Raw genomic sequence first — 14,164 nt, 5'->3', positions numbered from 1 at the left:
TAAAATGGGTTTAAAAAATTGGACAAAATGATGGTAAGAAACGGGGTTGTAAAATAAAATAAAAAAGCTAGCCTTCAATGTGGAAAATTGCACGACTTACCAATCAACTCCTTTTTCCCATCAATCAAAATGATAGAGATCTAATTTTTTAAAATAAAAAAGTATTCGATTCTTGAGAAAAGCATTTACTTTAGGAATTAAGAAGTCATAAAAAATAAGGGCATTTACTGGAATTAAGAAGTCATAAAAAATAAGGGCATTTAGTTACTTTTCACATGTGGATTGGTGGGATGTCACATTGGGTTGGTGTGGTGCAGTGTGATAGTTAAGGGGGGAGGGTACCTCTTGATGCTCTTGAATCATTTTGATTTATGGAGTGACATTAAAGGGCAATATTCAATGGAAATATTTTTGTTTTGTCTTGTCAAAGGGTGAAGGTCAAATCAAAAGCAGTAGTGGGGAGCATCATAGCCTCTACTAGGCATGCTCATTGCTGACCCACTACAAGAACAAGAGTAGGGGGTCTCCCTCCCCTAGCCCCTAGCCTTTTTCCACATTAATCTTGAAAATAAATCCTAATTATCCTCCTAATCCTTCATTACTTTGATTCCTCTGACTCAAATCAGGTGAGCACTACTAGAGAATATCTCTTTTTCAATTTGCAAATGCATTTATCCACCTCTTCAGACTGAAAATAACATGTTCTTGGAAACTCTGATACATGACATCGAATTAAACTCCCTCAATTATATAATACAAGACGGAGAATTATTCACACATGTCTAATGATGTGCTTAGTTTTCGCAGTTTTCATAATTAAATATTTTCTGCCATTTTTTAGCCTGAAGGCTGTCATAAAGGGCTTAATATCCACGTGGTTCATAGGCTTCAGTGTAATGGTTGGAATACTCAGTTTTAATGGTGATTTGTCCATGGTGGAAGAGCTTGCAAGTAGTATAAATAAGCGCCCAAAGCAGAGCTTTTCATTTCTTGCTTCTATTTGCTCAAATTCTTGCTTGTACAGTCCTTAACGACCTTTGGGTTATTGCTAATTAGCCTCGGAGGGCAATAATCAACTGCCCGGATGGTTGATTATCTCCTAATCACACATGGGATTATGTGCCATGTAGAGCCCTTATCAATCTCTCAGGTGATTAATCACGGAGCTATTAGATAGGAAGAAAATTCAGCTCATCCAACGCCTTCTGCAGCTCTTCCCACAGCGCTAGATGGGATAATCAGCTGTGGCTAATCACGAGTACTTAATCCTTTTGCTAAGAATGATTAGGGCCTATTAATAAGCATCTACATGAGCTCAGCTAGAACCCTAAAAGGCTGTGGGAATGGCTGCCGTAGAAGTTGGATGTGCTGCTCGAAAGTGAGCAATCAGCCAAATCTATCGAGTCGACAAAATTGGCATCTCTCTCTCTGCAAGGTGCAATCAAAGGTAAATTACTCTCAGTTTATTTTCCTACGAGCAGCGAAAGTTTGGTGCAATTATGCAGAGCTGTAAATAATTGAGTGGAATTTATATCGTGAGAGCAGGGTTGTGTGCATGCAGACGTCGTTTGTGTGCGTGTGCGTGTGTACTGTATATTCTGAGAGTATTGCTATACGTCCATGCAGATGTTTGCGTGGAAGGAGAGAGAGAGAGAGAGAGAGAGATATGCAGTACTTCCTGAGTTTGAATGAGAGACGAGAGTTTCAATTTTTTAAGAACGAGAGAGAGAGAGAGAGAGCAAGGTAGGATTGTCCAAAAAAAACACACACACACGCTGTTTTTTTCCAGTAAACAGTGAGACACCAAGGAAGGTAGGATTGCCCATACACACACCCACACACACTCTCTCTCTCTCTCTCTCAAAAACCACACACAGACACTCACCTCCCCCCCTCTCTCCCCACACACACACACACCCCCCCCTCTCTCTAGTGAGTGTTTTTTCTGCCCTTAACTTTCAAAGGGCAGACGTTAGTTGTGGCACATCTCATTTTAAGGTCAAACTAGCATGATGAAGTAAAAGAGAATTCCTTATGCAATCGAACTGTTTCGTGTTAGTTTTCCTTATTTTTTGATTCGGCTCTGTTTCTTGTCTGGTAGGCTGAGACATGGATGGCATGCAATATGAAAGATTCATTCATGTCTCTCGTCATTGTGATTGACGAAGAGAGAAGCGGCTTGAGAGAGGAGTATAGAGAGGGGGAGGAGGGATGCCTGAGCCTTGGGCAATGGATTATGGAGCCTTGAAGATAGTTCTCTTCTTTCGTCTTCACGTACATTAGTTGTAGTCTTATTATATATAATCACTCTTGAACCGAGGGAGGGCTCTGACAAATTTTCTCTAAAACCGAGGGTTAACATCTTGTCAATAGCAATTCCCGAGCATTGGCCTTCCAAAAATGAATAAGTGGAAGGTTTAGAGGAATTGCGTGTATTGCAAGCGTTTACTATTTCTTCACCAATAAGGTTTTTTTTTTAAGGGTAACTTTTCATCAATAAGAAATTTAAAGGGCTTGAGGTTATAAAATATATTGACCAATAGAACGAGTTTTATATTCTGAAGGAATAAGGTTTCTTAACCAATAAAAAGAACTTCTATGGTGTAGCACTTCTCTGGGATATGTTTTTTAAAGGATATAGCTTCTTTATCTTCACACCGATAAGATGAGTTGCATATTAAGACTTTTTGGCCAACAACAACGTAAATTGCATATTTTTTGTAATTGTAAGGGTATTAAATATCTTGACTAATGATGAAGTTTTTAAGGGTATAGAATATTTTCGCTAATTAAGATGAAACAATATCACCTTATGAAGCATTCCATGGGTAAAAAGTGAATGTGTGTGTCAATGATCTTTCAAAAGAAAGAGACTAAATCTTGATGCAAAAGAGATTGAATCCTAATGCAAAAGAGAAGATGGATGCACTCTTACAACAAGCTCAAGAGAAGAGAGATACTATGTAAATGTTCATAGGAGGCAATTAGAATTCAAGGAAGGGGATTGGGTCTTCTTAAGAATTTTTAAAACTAGATATACTTAGTTAAATGGTGAGGATTCTCTAAGGAAGAAGCTTCTTGGCAATGTGTCTCTATATTAGATTTAGGGTTTGACGGGCTATTAGTTGTATTTGAGTGGTCTAATGATTCTTGATAACAGTAAATTAACTTGTTAGAAATTCACTTTGGATAGTCTTATACTTGTTAATTATGAATGCACAGTGCTTGGAAGCTTCACAAGGCTTTTATGCTATTTATGCGGCACATGTTATGGATAGATTCAAAGGTATTAAGTATAGTTTATAGCCATACACATGCATTTTAGTTTCAACATACATGGCTCAAGCATGAGCACACGATACATGACATGAGCCCTTGCTGATATTCTCCCTTCATTTGAGAATGCGAGGAGAACGCACATGTTTATCTATGGTTTCGAGGACAAAACCTCATAGGTGGAGATGGTCTCTTCATGTCCATTTTGGGCTTAACACCAAGAGATTAAGTGTACATGGAAGGAGTCAAAGGCTAGACAGTTAGTTGATCATGTCCATGGATACTTTGAAGTGTAGTGATAATAAGGCTAATGGTAACATTAATCAATATACTAATTATAATTTATAGCTTTCTCTTTAATCTTGGCTACAATAAATTCTTCCACTTATAAAGAAGAGTGTGATCTCTTCTATTGAGAGTGTAACCATGCAAACTCCGGTTCATGAGTGTACTAATTTGTTTCAATGGTATTAGAGATTAGAGCATGCACTTTATCCATACTTGATCCATTCTATACATAAAGCTCTAATTTCATTAATGCTAATTGATAAAAGAGTGTTACCCTAGTCAAATCATAATATATTGTCTAATGCAATCACATACATCTATTTCTAAATACCCACTACATTGTAAAATCCAAACCAAAATGACTTCTTACCATTGGGTTACTCTCCTTGGGCAATGAGAGTCACCTTAAATTATTGTATTCCACCCTTTTAATGTCGAGCACCTTATACATTATCCATTTATCATAAGCACATGGCCACCATTAATTAGTTGAGGCATACATGCTTTACTAATTATGCATCCGTCCTCATAAGCACACGACCACCATTAATGAGTTAAGGCATACGTGTATTCAACCTTTTTGATGTCACCTTATACATTATCCATCCATCTCGTAAGCATGTGACCACGATTAATTAGTTAAGGCATATGTGCTTAAATTCTTTTGCCAAAGCTTTGAACCTTACCCACAACTCATCCCCATTGTAGCTTCTTCCATCACTAACACCACCATCACAAAAACCTCTCTCATTAACTTACTTTTTTCAATAAAATTTATTTCCCCATGGAATTTCTTATAGATGAACTAAATATTTGGTGCACCCATTTGATTGTTTAGCCATTGCAATTGTTGTTTTAGGTAATAAGTGTCTAGATCTAAAATCAAGTGTTAATGTGACTTGCTGACTCTTATAGGCATTTAGTGGTAATTAATTGGGTTACAAACCTCTTTTCAACTTACTAGCTTTAGCAATTAATATTTTTAGTAAGTGGTCACTTTCACATTATTTGAAAGTAAAAACAAACTTTTGGTGTTATATTGTAAGGTTAGGGGGGGGATCAGAGAAGTAAGCCACCCACAACACCTTTCACATACTACATATCTATGTATCTGGCGTATATGTGGGATAATATGGCAGTCGAACCAACAAGAACCCCACCATACATGCAAGATCAAGGTTGCACTTGAATGGCTTCAACATCTCTCTCATCTCAAGAAAGAAGAGTAGTTAAGGAATAAGAACCATGAATGGCTTCAACATCTCTCTCATCTCAAGAAAGAAGAGTAGTTAAGGAATAAGAACCATGAATTTATACTTCAATTAGCACCTAAATAGATATCCACCACCATGAAGGCCACTCATGCATGATGATGTATGCATGATGATGTATGCATGATGATGTAGGGAAAATATGTTGTTGCATGGCACATCTCCACTCCCCCTAGCCACACCCCTAAGGGGATGAAAAAAGTTAGTCATCCACAACACCTTTTATATGTCATACATCAAAACTTGCATACAAAGATTTGAACCCTCCGCCACCATGGATGCAAGATCAAGGTTTTGAAAGCCACCAATACATATAATACTTGTAAGGAGTTGGGATCTTGGAGATTTTTCCAATCTTCATATAGAATTGAGATTTGATAAGAAAACCACCAGCATGGAGGCTACTCATGCATGTTGTATATGGACCATGGTGTGTTGACCCTCCACCATAGATGTAAGATTAAGGTTATGCTTTAAAACCATCAATATGTATAATAATTTTATGGATTTGTGCTCTTGTAGCTTTCTCCAATCTTTACATAAAACCCATATTTGATACCATACTAAGACAGCCACCCACATGGAGGCCACTCATGCATGATGTAGGGAAAAGATGTTGTTGATACTCATCCCCAATCTCCTTAGCAAGACCCCCCTTTAAGCCCTAGGGGGATGAGAAGTGAGCCACATGATGAACCATTATTGATCAAGATCAAATGCTTGAAAGCCACCAATATGTATAATACTTGTCTAGAGTTGGTGGGCTCTTGCAGCTTTCTCAAGCTTTACACCTAAAATAACCTAAAACAAAGTTATATTTGATGTTAACTGTAAGATTCCTTCCTCCAGCTTTTGAGGTGTATAGGTGTAAGAACCTCCCCTTCTGATCTTATAATTATTTCCCTCTCTGAAATAAAAGAAAGTTCCTGTTTTACCCTGTTTTGGCCTAGAGAGAGAAAATATCTAGAGAGAGATAATCCAAAATTGAGATATTTTTTTATATAAAAATCCTCCTAGTGTCTACTTTGTCTGACACAAAGCAATACCTTCATCACAGTGCTTAAATTGTATCCCCAGATAATGATGCAAATGCCCCAAATCTGACATCTCAAAAGAGGCATTCAAATCAGCCTTAAAATCAACAATATGACTCTCATTTGGTCCTGTGAGCAACATGTCATCGACATAGAGAGCAATGATTAGATGTACATCATCCAAACGTTTAACATACAAAGTGCTTTCTATTGGACTATTCTGAAAACCATGTGCAGTCAAATATGCATGTATCTTTTCATACCAAGCTCGTGGAGCTTGCTTTAAACCATACAAAGCCTTTTTCAACTTGCACACTTTGTTTTCCTGCCCTCTTTGAACAAAACCACGAGGCTGCGATACATACACCTCCTCATGCAAATCTCCATTCAAGAGTGTAGTCTTTATGTCCAACTAATGTACATTCCAACCATTATGAGCTACCAATGCACAAATGCTACGAACGGTAGTCATACGACAAGTGGGAGCAAAGGTCTCATCAAAATCAATGCCCTTTTCTTGAGCATAACCCTTTGCAACAAGTCTAGCCTTATAGCGATCAACACTACCATCTGGCTTTCGTTTCAACTTAAAAACCCACTTACATCCAATGACCTTTTTACGAATAGGCAAATCACACAAAGACCATGTACCATTCTTCATTATAGCATCATATTCACTTTGCAATTTTTTGATTTTTATGCCTCATCAAATGAAAGAGGTTCTTCCTCTTCACACATACTAGACACAGCCAAAGCATAACAATCTGATGCATAAGAGGCATGCTGAAAACCTGAACAAGTACGACTAGAAATAGGTGCATCAATTTTATTATCACGCAAGGTTTGCACCAGCCATTTAGGCATACCTCTAGCCTACTCATTTTCAGCCCTATCCTCATAAATTACATCCTGTAAATCTGCATCAGAAATAGGCTAATCTATGATGTCGTTTGAAATCTGCATAGGCTGAATATTTGCCTCATTAGGACTTACATTTGAATTTTCACCTTTAAACAAAGGTAACAACGTATCAAATACATCCCGTGAGCTCACACCTGTCTCTTTGGTACATGATAACAAAGGCTGCATAGCATCTTCCATAAAAACAACATCTCGACTAATCAAGATACGCTTTGACTGCGGATGACACAATCTGTAACCCTTGCTCTCAGCACTGTAACCAACAAAAATGCATTTGACAGCCTTATCATCCAATTTTCTACGTTGTTGCACAGGCACTAAAGCATAGGCCAAGCAACCAAAGACACGCAAGTGACCAATAGAAGGCTTCCTGCCATGCCAAGCTTCGTATGGAGTAACAGACTGCGAGGCCTTAGTGGGACACCTGTTGAGTACATATGCAGCACACATGACAGCCTCAAGCCAAAACGCATATGGCAAAGCTTGGCTCTTGACCATACATCGTGCCATCTCCATAAGTGACCTGTTTTTCCTCTCAGCAACACCATTTTGCTGAGGGGTATACGGCACTGTACATTGGTGTTTTATCCCACAACTAGTCCCAAAAATGCATCAAACTCTTTAGACATGTACTCCCCCCCTCGATTAGAACGAAGGGTGCCCACAGTACAATTGGATACATTTTCAACCATAAGCAAAAACTATTTGAAGCACAAAAACACTTCAGACTTTGCCTTCAGTGGATATACCCATGCATGCCTTGAGTAATCATCAATGAAAGTCACGAAGTACAAGTGTTTACCAAATGTTGGAGTTTGCATAGGCCCACATACATCACTATATGTACAAGTTGCAATTTGCGAGTGGCCCGCACAGAACCATCCTTTGGAAACGCAGAATTCTGCATTTTGCCCAAAATATAGCCTTCACAAACATGTTTCACAATGGTGCCTCAAGAGGGGGCAATGAAGCAACCATATCAATTTTTTACAAACGCAACAAACTAGCAAAGTTCAGATGACCAAAACGAGCATGCCATAGTTTTGCATCTGAAACTACCTTTTCATCAGAAACTGCATTTGCTGAATCTTCCACACACTTGTCATAAGAATTGAGCCTCTACAGCCCATGAAACAAGGTGCCACATGCAATAATCGTATCACCAGAAGTCAAATCATGAACAGTACATCTGTCATCCACAAATTTGACTACAAGTCCAAGTCTAGCAAGCGTAGAGACAGACAATAGATTCTTCTTTATCCCTGGCACATACAAAGCATCTGAAAGTGTGAAAGTGCTGTCATTTGCAGCAATAAGTATAATTTTACCAACGCCCTTCACTGGGAAAGAAGCATTATTGGCACATGTGACAGTGCCCATTAGAGACAACCTCAAGACAAGTGAACATATCATAATGCAAGGTAATGTGCTTTGTCACCACTGTCAAAATACCATACATCAGAGTCAACAGAAACTGCCAAACATGCATCATGTACAAATGGGTCATACTGGCAATACATGCTAAACGCCCATTCTGTATCCTACACAACATTTGCAGAATCTACATTTGTAGAAGCATCCGCTATTGTGGCTGCATTTGACTCTTTCTTCTTTACCTCTTTAGCCTTTAGCTTAGGGTAATTTTTAATGACATGATCAGTTGCCTTACAATAGTTGCACCTGATCTTTTTCTTGCCTTTATCTCAAGAGCCTTCTCAGACCTATTGTTGCTACCTATGGAAGGAGAAGAAGCTGTAGACCTACTAATAGGAGAAGAAACAGTGGAAGGGGCTTCCTTACCACTTCTTCTCTGGTGGGCAACAACAAATTCCTGATCAATTGCACGCTGCCTAGCCCTATTTTGCCTGGACTGCGCTTCTTACAAGAGCTTGTTGACTAAAGTATCATACTTGACAACATCAGGTCTGTCCTCAGTAAACAAGTCTCCACGTGGAAGCAAAAGTCTGATATGACTCAGGTAGTAAAGCATCAAGAACAGTCTGGCGCACAAGAGAATGATTAGGAATAATCTCACCTGCAGAAATCAACTGTTCCTTGAGATCTTTAATCTCAGCAAGAAAAACATTCATGTCATCATCTTTCTGCATATTAATCTTTGATTCTATCTCTTTACGTTTTTAACACCTTTGTAAGGAGAAGGCGCCTATTTCACATGTGTGGAGGAGTTTTAAACTGAAAAATAATAAGATATTTTTATCTCTCCTCTCTCATGGATCAAACCAAATAAAAAAGGGAGCCAAACTGGTCCAAATCTTGTCCAAATTCAGCCAAACTGAACCTGGAAAATTCTAGAAACTATTTGGACTTGGTTAGAGGCATCCCTCACCTATAAATAGACTCTTAGCCTTTTGTAAAAAATATGTAAACTATACCATGCCAGTATTATACTGAAATAATGATATTTTCTATTATCCTCTAAAAATCCTCTACAATTTGGAGAGAATGGAGTTTCTCTCTCTCCTCAACCTTATTTGGAGTCTTCATCAACATACTAAACCGATTGATTGGTTGGGGGCCTCTCCTTAGACTAAAGAATCAAGCAAAATAAGAGGTAAAGTGTGATTTATAGTCTTTTTCTTAATCTCTAAATGTTTCTCACTTCTCAACCCCTCTCAAGCTTGAGAAGTATTCAATTGAATGGCTCTTTAATGCAATTGAAGCTCTCAAATGAATTTTAAAGATAAATCTTATAAAGTCTCCATTTATGCTTAAATTAAAATATTTTTTAAGCATATCTCTCTCTCCCCCAATGAATGGTCATTCCTATGACCTATTCTATATTCCATTATTTCTTCTCATGGAGAAATTCTCTATTCACAAATCAAACTCTAGGCTTGTGAAGCTAGAGGTTTAAGAAAATGGGTTTTATACTTATATGCTTAAAAAATAAGTCAATATTTTAGGATAAATCCATAAATTGGATTTAATGCTAACAGATAGTTATACTATCATAATTATTTTACTGTCTTATTCTTTTCATAAAAACTAAAAATTGCCAGTAAATAGAAGTGGAGCTATGGCAAAATGTTTAAGAAATTGATGCATAATTCATTCTTATGCATAACGTGAAAAGAGAACTTCCTATCATATTCTAGGATTGAATATCCTAGCTTAAAAGAATGGTTTTTGTCACATTCAATGGAAAACTAATTTTTAAGTTTATGTGTAATTAAATAATTAAGAAATAAAAAAATAATGGTAATTATATTTAAATGGTAAAAGAGGAAGTCCTATGACAATTGGAATTCAATCATTTAGATGGAAAAAGAAAAATTCGTAGTAAATTGAAATTATTCGATATTTTATTTAAATTTAAAGATCAATTTTAGATAAATTTATTTTATCTATGAGAAATAAATAAATGGTAAAAGAGGAATTCCTATGACATTTAGAATTCAATCATTTAGATGGGAAACGAGAAATTCCTAGCATATTGGGATTATTGGATATTTTATTTAAATTCAAAGATGAATTTTAGATCAATTTATTTTATCTATGAGAAATATTTAAATGGTAAAAGAGGAATTCTTATGGCAATTGGAATTCAATCATTTAGATGGGAAAAGAGAAATTCCTAGCATATTGAATTAATGGGTATTTTAATTTAGATGAATTTATTTTATGAGAAATATTTGATGATAAAAGAGGAATTCCCATGACATTGGAATGCAAATAATTAAATGTGAAAAAATGAGTTCCCATGGTATTTGAGATCCTTGAAATCAAATGGGAAGAAGAGGAATTTTCAGTATAATTCAATTTATGATTATTCATTAGAAGTGAAAATATGGATAGAATTGATTTTCGTAAATCCCATGAATTCTTTTATTCAAAAGAAGAATATTAAATATAATTCAATTGAGAAATTGAGAAGGAATATGAAAATAGTCGTCGCGAAAAAGAATCTTTATCTAAGCCAAGCAATTGGCAGAAATTTAAAAAAAGTCCCATTATCGGTATCAAAGAAGAAAAAGCTACTAAATGGGAATAGGATGTGGAATGGATGTGATAATATGTAAACGAGATGCGATAGGATGTGAATGGATGTGATAAAATGTAAATGATACGTGATAAGAAGTAAATGAGATGTGATAAGATGTAAATGGGATGTGATAGGATATGGTGTAATGAAAATGAATGTGGATGAGATGTGAAGTAAATGGATGTGTATGTGAATGATGAGATGAGAATGAGAAGAGAGGATATGTGAAAGGGTGAGATGGAAAGTAAATGGATGTGGATGTGTATGTGATGAAAATGGATGTGAATGTGTATGTGAAGAATGGATGTGGATGTATGTGAAAGAATGGATGTGGATGTGTATGTGATGAAAATGGATGTGAATGTGTATGTGAAAGAATGGATGTGGATGTATGTAAAAGAATGGATGTGGATGTGTATGTGAAGAATGGATGTGGATGTGTATGTGAAAGAATGGATGTGGATATATGTGTGAAAGAATGGATGTAGATGTGTATGTGAAAGAATGGATGTGGATGTGTATGTGAAAGAATGTGATGTAATGTAAAGAGATGTGATGTGACATGCATATATGTGGAGGTGAAGTGATCGATATGAATGTATGGATAGATGTGAGTAGTCATACATGTGAACGATTGGATGGATGTGGATGAATGAGATGAGATCTGTATGAATGAGACATGATGTGGATGTGATGTAATGTGGATGAGATGAATGAGATATGATGTGGATAGATGTGATGTGATGTAATGTGGATAGAATGTATGTCATGGGATGGTGATGAGAATGAATGTGATGGATATGAATGAATGTGATGTGATGGATGTGAATGGATGGAGGGGATGTGATGTGAAATGGATAGATGTGAGTTAATGAGATATGATGTAATGTGATGTGAATCGAGATGTAAAAAAATGAGATGAATGTCATGTGATGTGAATCGGGATGTGAATGAATGAAATGTGAGTTATTGAGATGTGATGTAATGTAATGTGAATCGGGATGTGAATGAATGAGATGTGATGTCATGTGAATCAGGATGTGAATGAATGATATGGGATGTGAATGGATGAGATGTGATGTGATGTGAATCGAAATGTGAATGAATGAGATGTGATGTGAAATGGATGTGATGAGATGTGATGTAAATTGGGATAGATATGAATGAATGATATGTGATGTGAAATGGGATAGATGTGAATCGAGATGTGAATGAATGAGATGTGATGTCATGTGAATCGGGATGTGAATGAATGATATGGGATGTGAATGGATGAGATGTGATGTGATGTGAATCGAAATGTGAATGAATGAGATGTGATGTGAAATGGATGTGATGAGATGTGATGTAAATTGGGATAGATCTGAATGGATGATATGTGATGTGAAATGGGATAGATGTGAATGAGTGAGATGTGATGTGAATGGACGTGATGTGACGTGATGTGATGTGATGTGAAACGGGATAGATGTGAATAAATGAGATGTGATGTGAAACGGGATAGATGTGAATGAATGAGATGTGATGTGAATGGATGAGATGTGAATCAGGATAGATGTGAGTGAATGAGAAGTGATGTGAATGGATGAGATGTGATGGGATGTGAATCAGGATAGATGTGAATGAATGAGAAGTGAGGTGAAATGGATGTGATGTGGATCTGGGAAGATATGAATGGATGAGATGTGAATGAATGTGATGTGATGAGATGTGGATATGGATATGGGTAGATGCGAGTGGATGAGATCTATTGAGAATAAATGAAGAAAGAAGTGACGAGATGAAAAATGATGTGATTGGATGAGAATGGGAATACATATGAAATGGATGTGGAATAAATAATGTGGATTGATGTGGAACAATGTAAAACAATGTGCATAAACCGAAATAGAAACTCTATTTATGACCTGTTTTTAAATGACTGTTTTATGTCAAGAATGCTGTGGGGAAGCATTTTGACCGTCTTGTGAATGAGGTCATGGAGACCGAACTGATAAAGGACGTCTTGCGCAGCAAGGTCGGCCGAGATCTTGACTAGCCTCGGTTTGATTTAAATGGTGAGCTTCCGGTACGGTGGATGAGGGACCAAGGAAGCGGCCTATGAGTGAAACGTTAGGTGACCTACGAAGGATCCTAGAGGGTGCTGACCATACCGTGCTCAGGCTCTGGGTCGTCGAAGATACCCACACGTGCGTCGGGGAAGATATTGGAACGAGAAGTAAGAGTTGTGATGTGATGTGATGTGAAACGGGATAGATGTGAAACTGGTCCAAATCTTGTCCAAATTCAGCCAAACTGAACTTGGGAAATTCTAGAAACTAGTTGGACTTGGTTAGAGGCTCCCTCACTATAAATAGACGCTTAGCCTTTTGTAAAAAAATATGTGAACTATACCATGCCAGTATTATACTGAAATAATGATATTTTCTATTATCCTCTAAAAATCCTCTACAATTTGGAGAGAATGGAGTTTCTCTCTCTCCTCAACCTTCTTTGGAGTCTCCATCAACATACTAAACCAATTGATTGGTTGGGGGCCTCTCCTTAGACTAAAGAATCAAGCAAAATAAGAGGTAAAGTGTGATTTATAGTCTTTTTCTTAATCTCTAAATGTCTCTCACTTCTCAACCCCTCTCAAGCTTGAGAAGTATTCAATTGAATGGCTCTTCAATGCAATTGAAGCTCTCTAATGAATTTAGTGAGATAAATCTTATAAAGTTTTCATTTATGCTTAAATTAAAATGTTTTTTAAGCATATCTCTCTCTCCCCCAAAGAATGGTCATCCTATGACCTATTCTATATTCATTTTATGCTTCTCATGGAGAAATTCTCTATTCACAAATCAAACTCTAGGCTTGTGAAGCTAGAGGTTTAAGAAAATGGATTTTATACTTATATGCTTGAAAAATATGGTAATATTATGAAATAAATCAATAAATTTGATTTAATGCTAAAAGATAGTTTTACTTTCATAATTATTTTACTATGTCTTATTATTTTCATAAAAATTAAAAATTGCCAGTCATAGCAGTAGAGCTATGGTAAAATGTTTAAGAAATTGATGCATAATTCAATCTTATGCATAACATGAAAAGAGGACTTCCTATCATATTCTAGGATTGAATATCCTCGGTTAAAAGAATGGTTTTTGTCACATTCAATGGAAAACTAATTTTTAAGTTTGTTTAAATAAATAATTAGAAAATGACAAGATTATGGTAATTATATGTAAATGGTAAAAGAGGAATTCCTGTGATAATTGGAATTCAATCATTTAGATCGAAAAAGAGAAATTCTTAGTATATTGGAATTATTGGATATTTTATTTAAATTCAAAGTTAAATTTTAGATAAATTTATTTTATCTATGA

General features: G+C 36.4%; 1 long non-coding RNA gene across 1 annotated transcript; it reads left to right on the top strand.

Moving 5' to 3' along the window:
• The first annotated feature begins 495 nt into the window (after positions 1-495).
• Positions 496-2,478, top strand: LOC147637626 (uncharacterized). Its single transcript, XR_015266058.1, has 2 exons — positions 496-1,447; positions 2,102-2,478. It is a non-coding gene; the product is annotated as an uncharacterized LOC147637626 (long non-coding RNA).
• Positions 2,479-14,164: the final 11,686 nt, after the last annotated feature.

The sequence above is a fragment of the Cibotium barometz genome, chromosome 6 (assembly GCF_041138505.1).
Source record: "Cibotium barometz isolate CiBa-2024 chromosome 6, ASM4113850v1, whole genome shotgun sequence".
NCBI classification, from domain to species: domain Eukaryota; kingdom Viridiplantae; phylum Streptophyta; class Polypodiopsida; order Cyatheales; family Cibotiaceae; genus Cibotium; species Cibotium barometz.
This window is presented reverse-complemented; position numbering and strand designations above follow the sequence as displayed.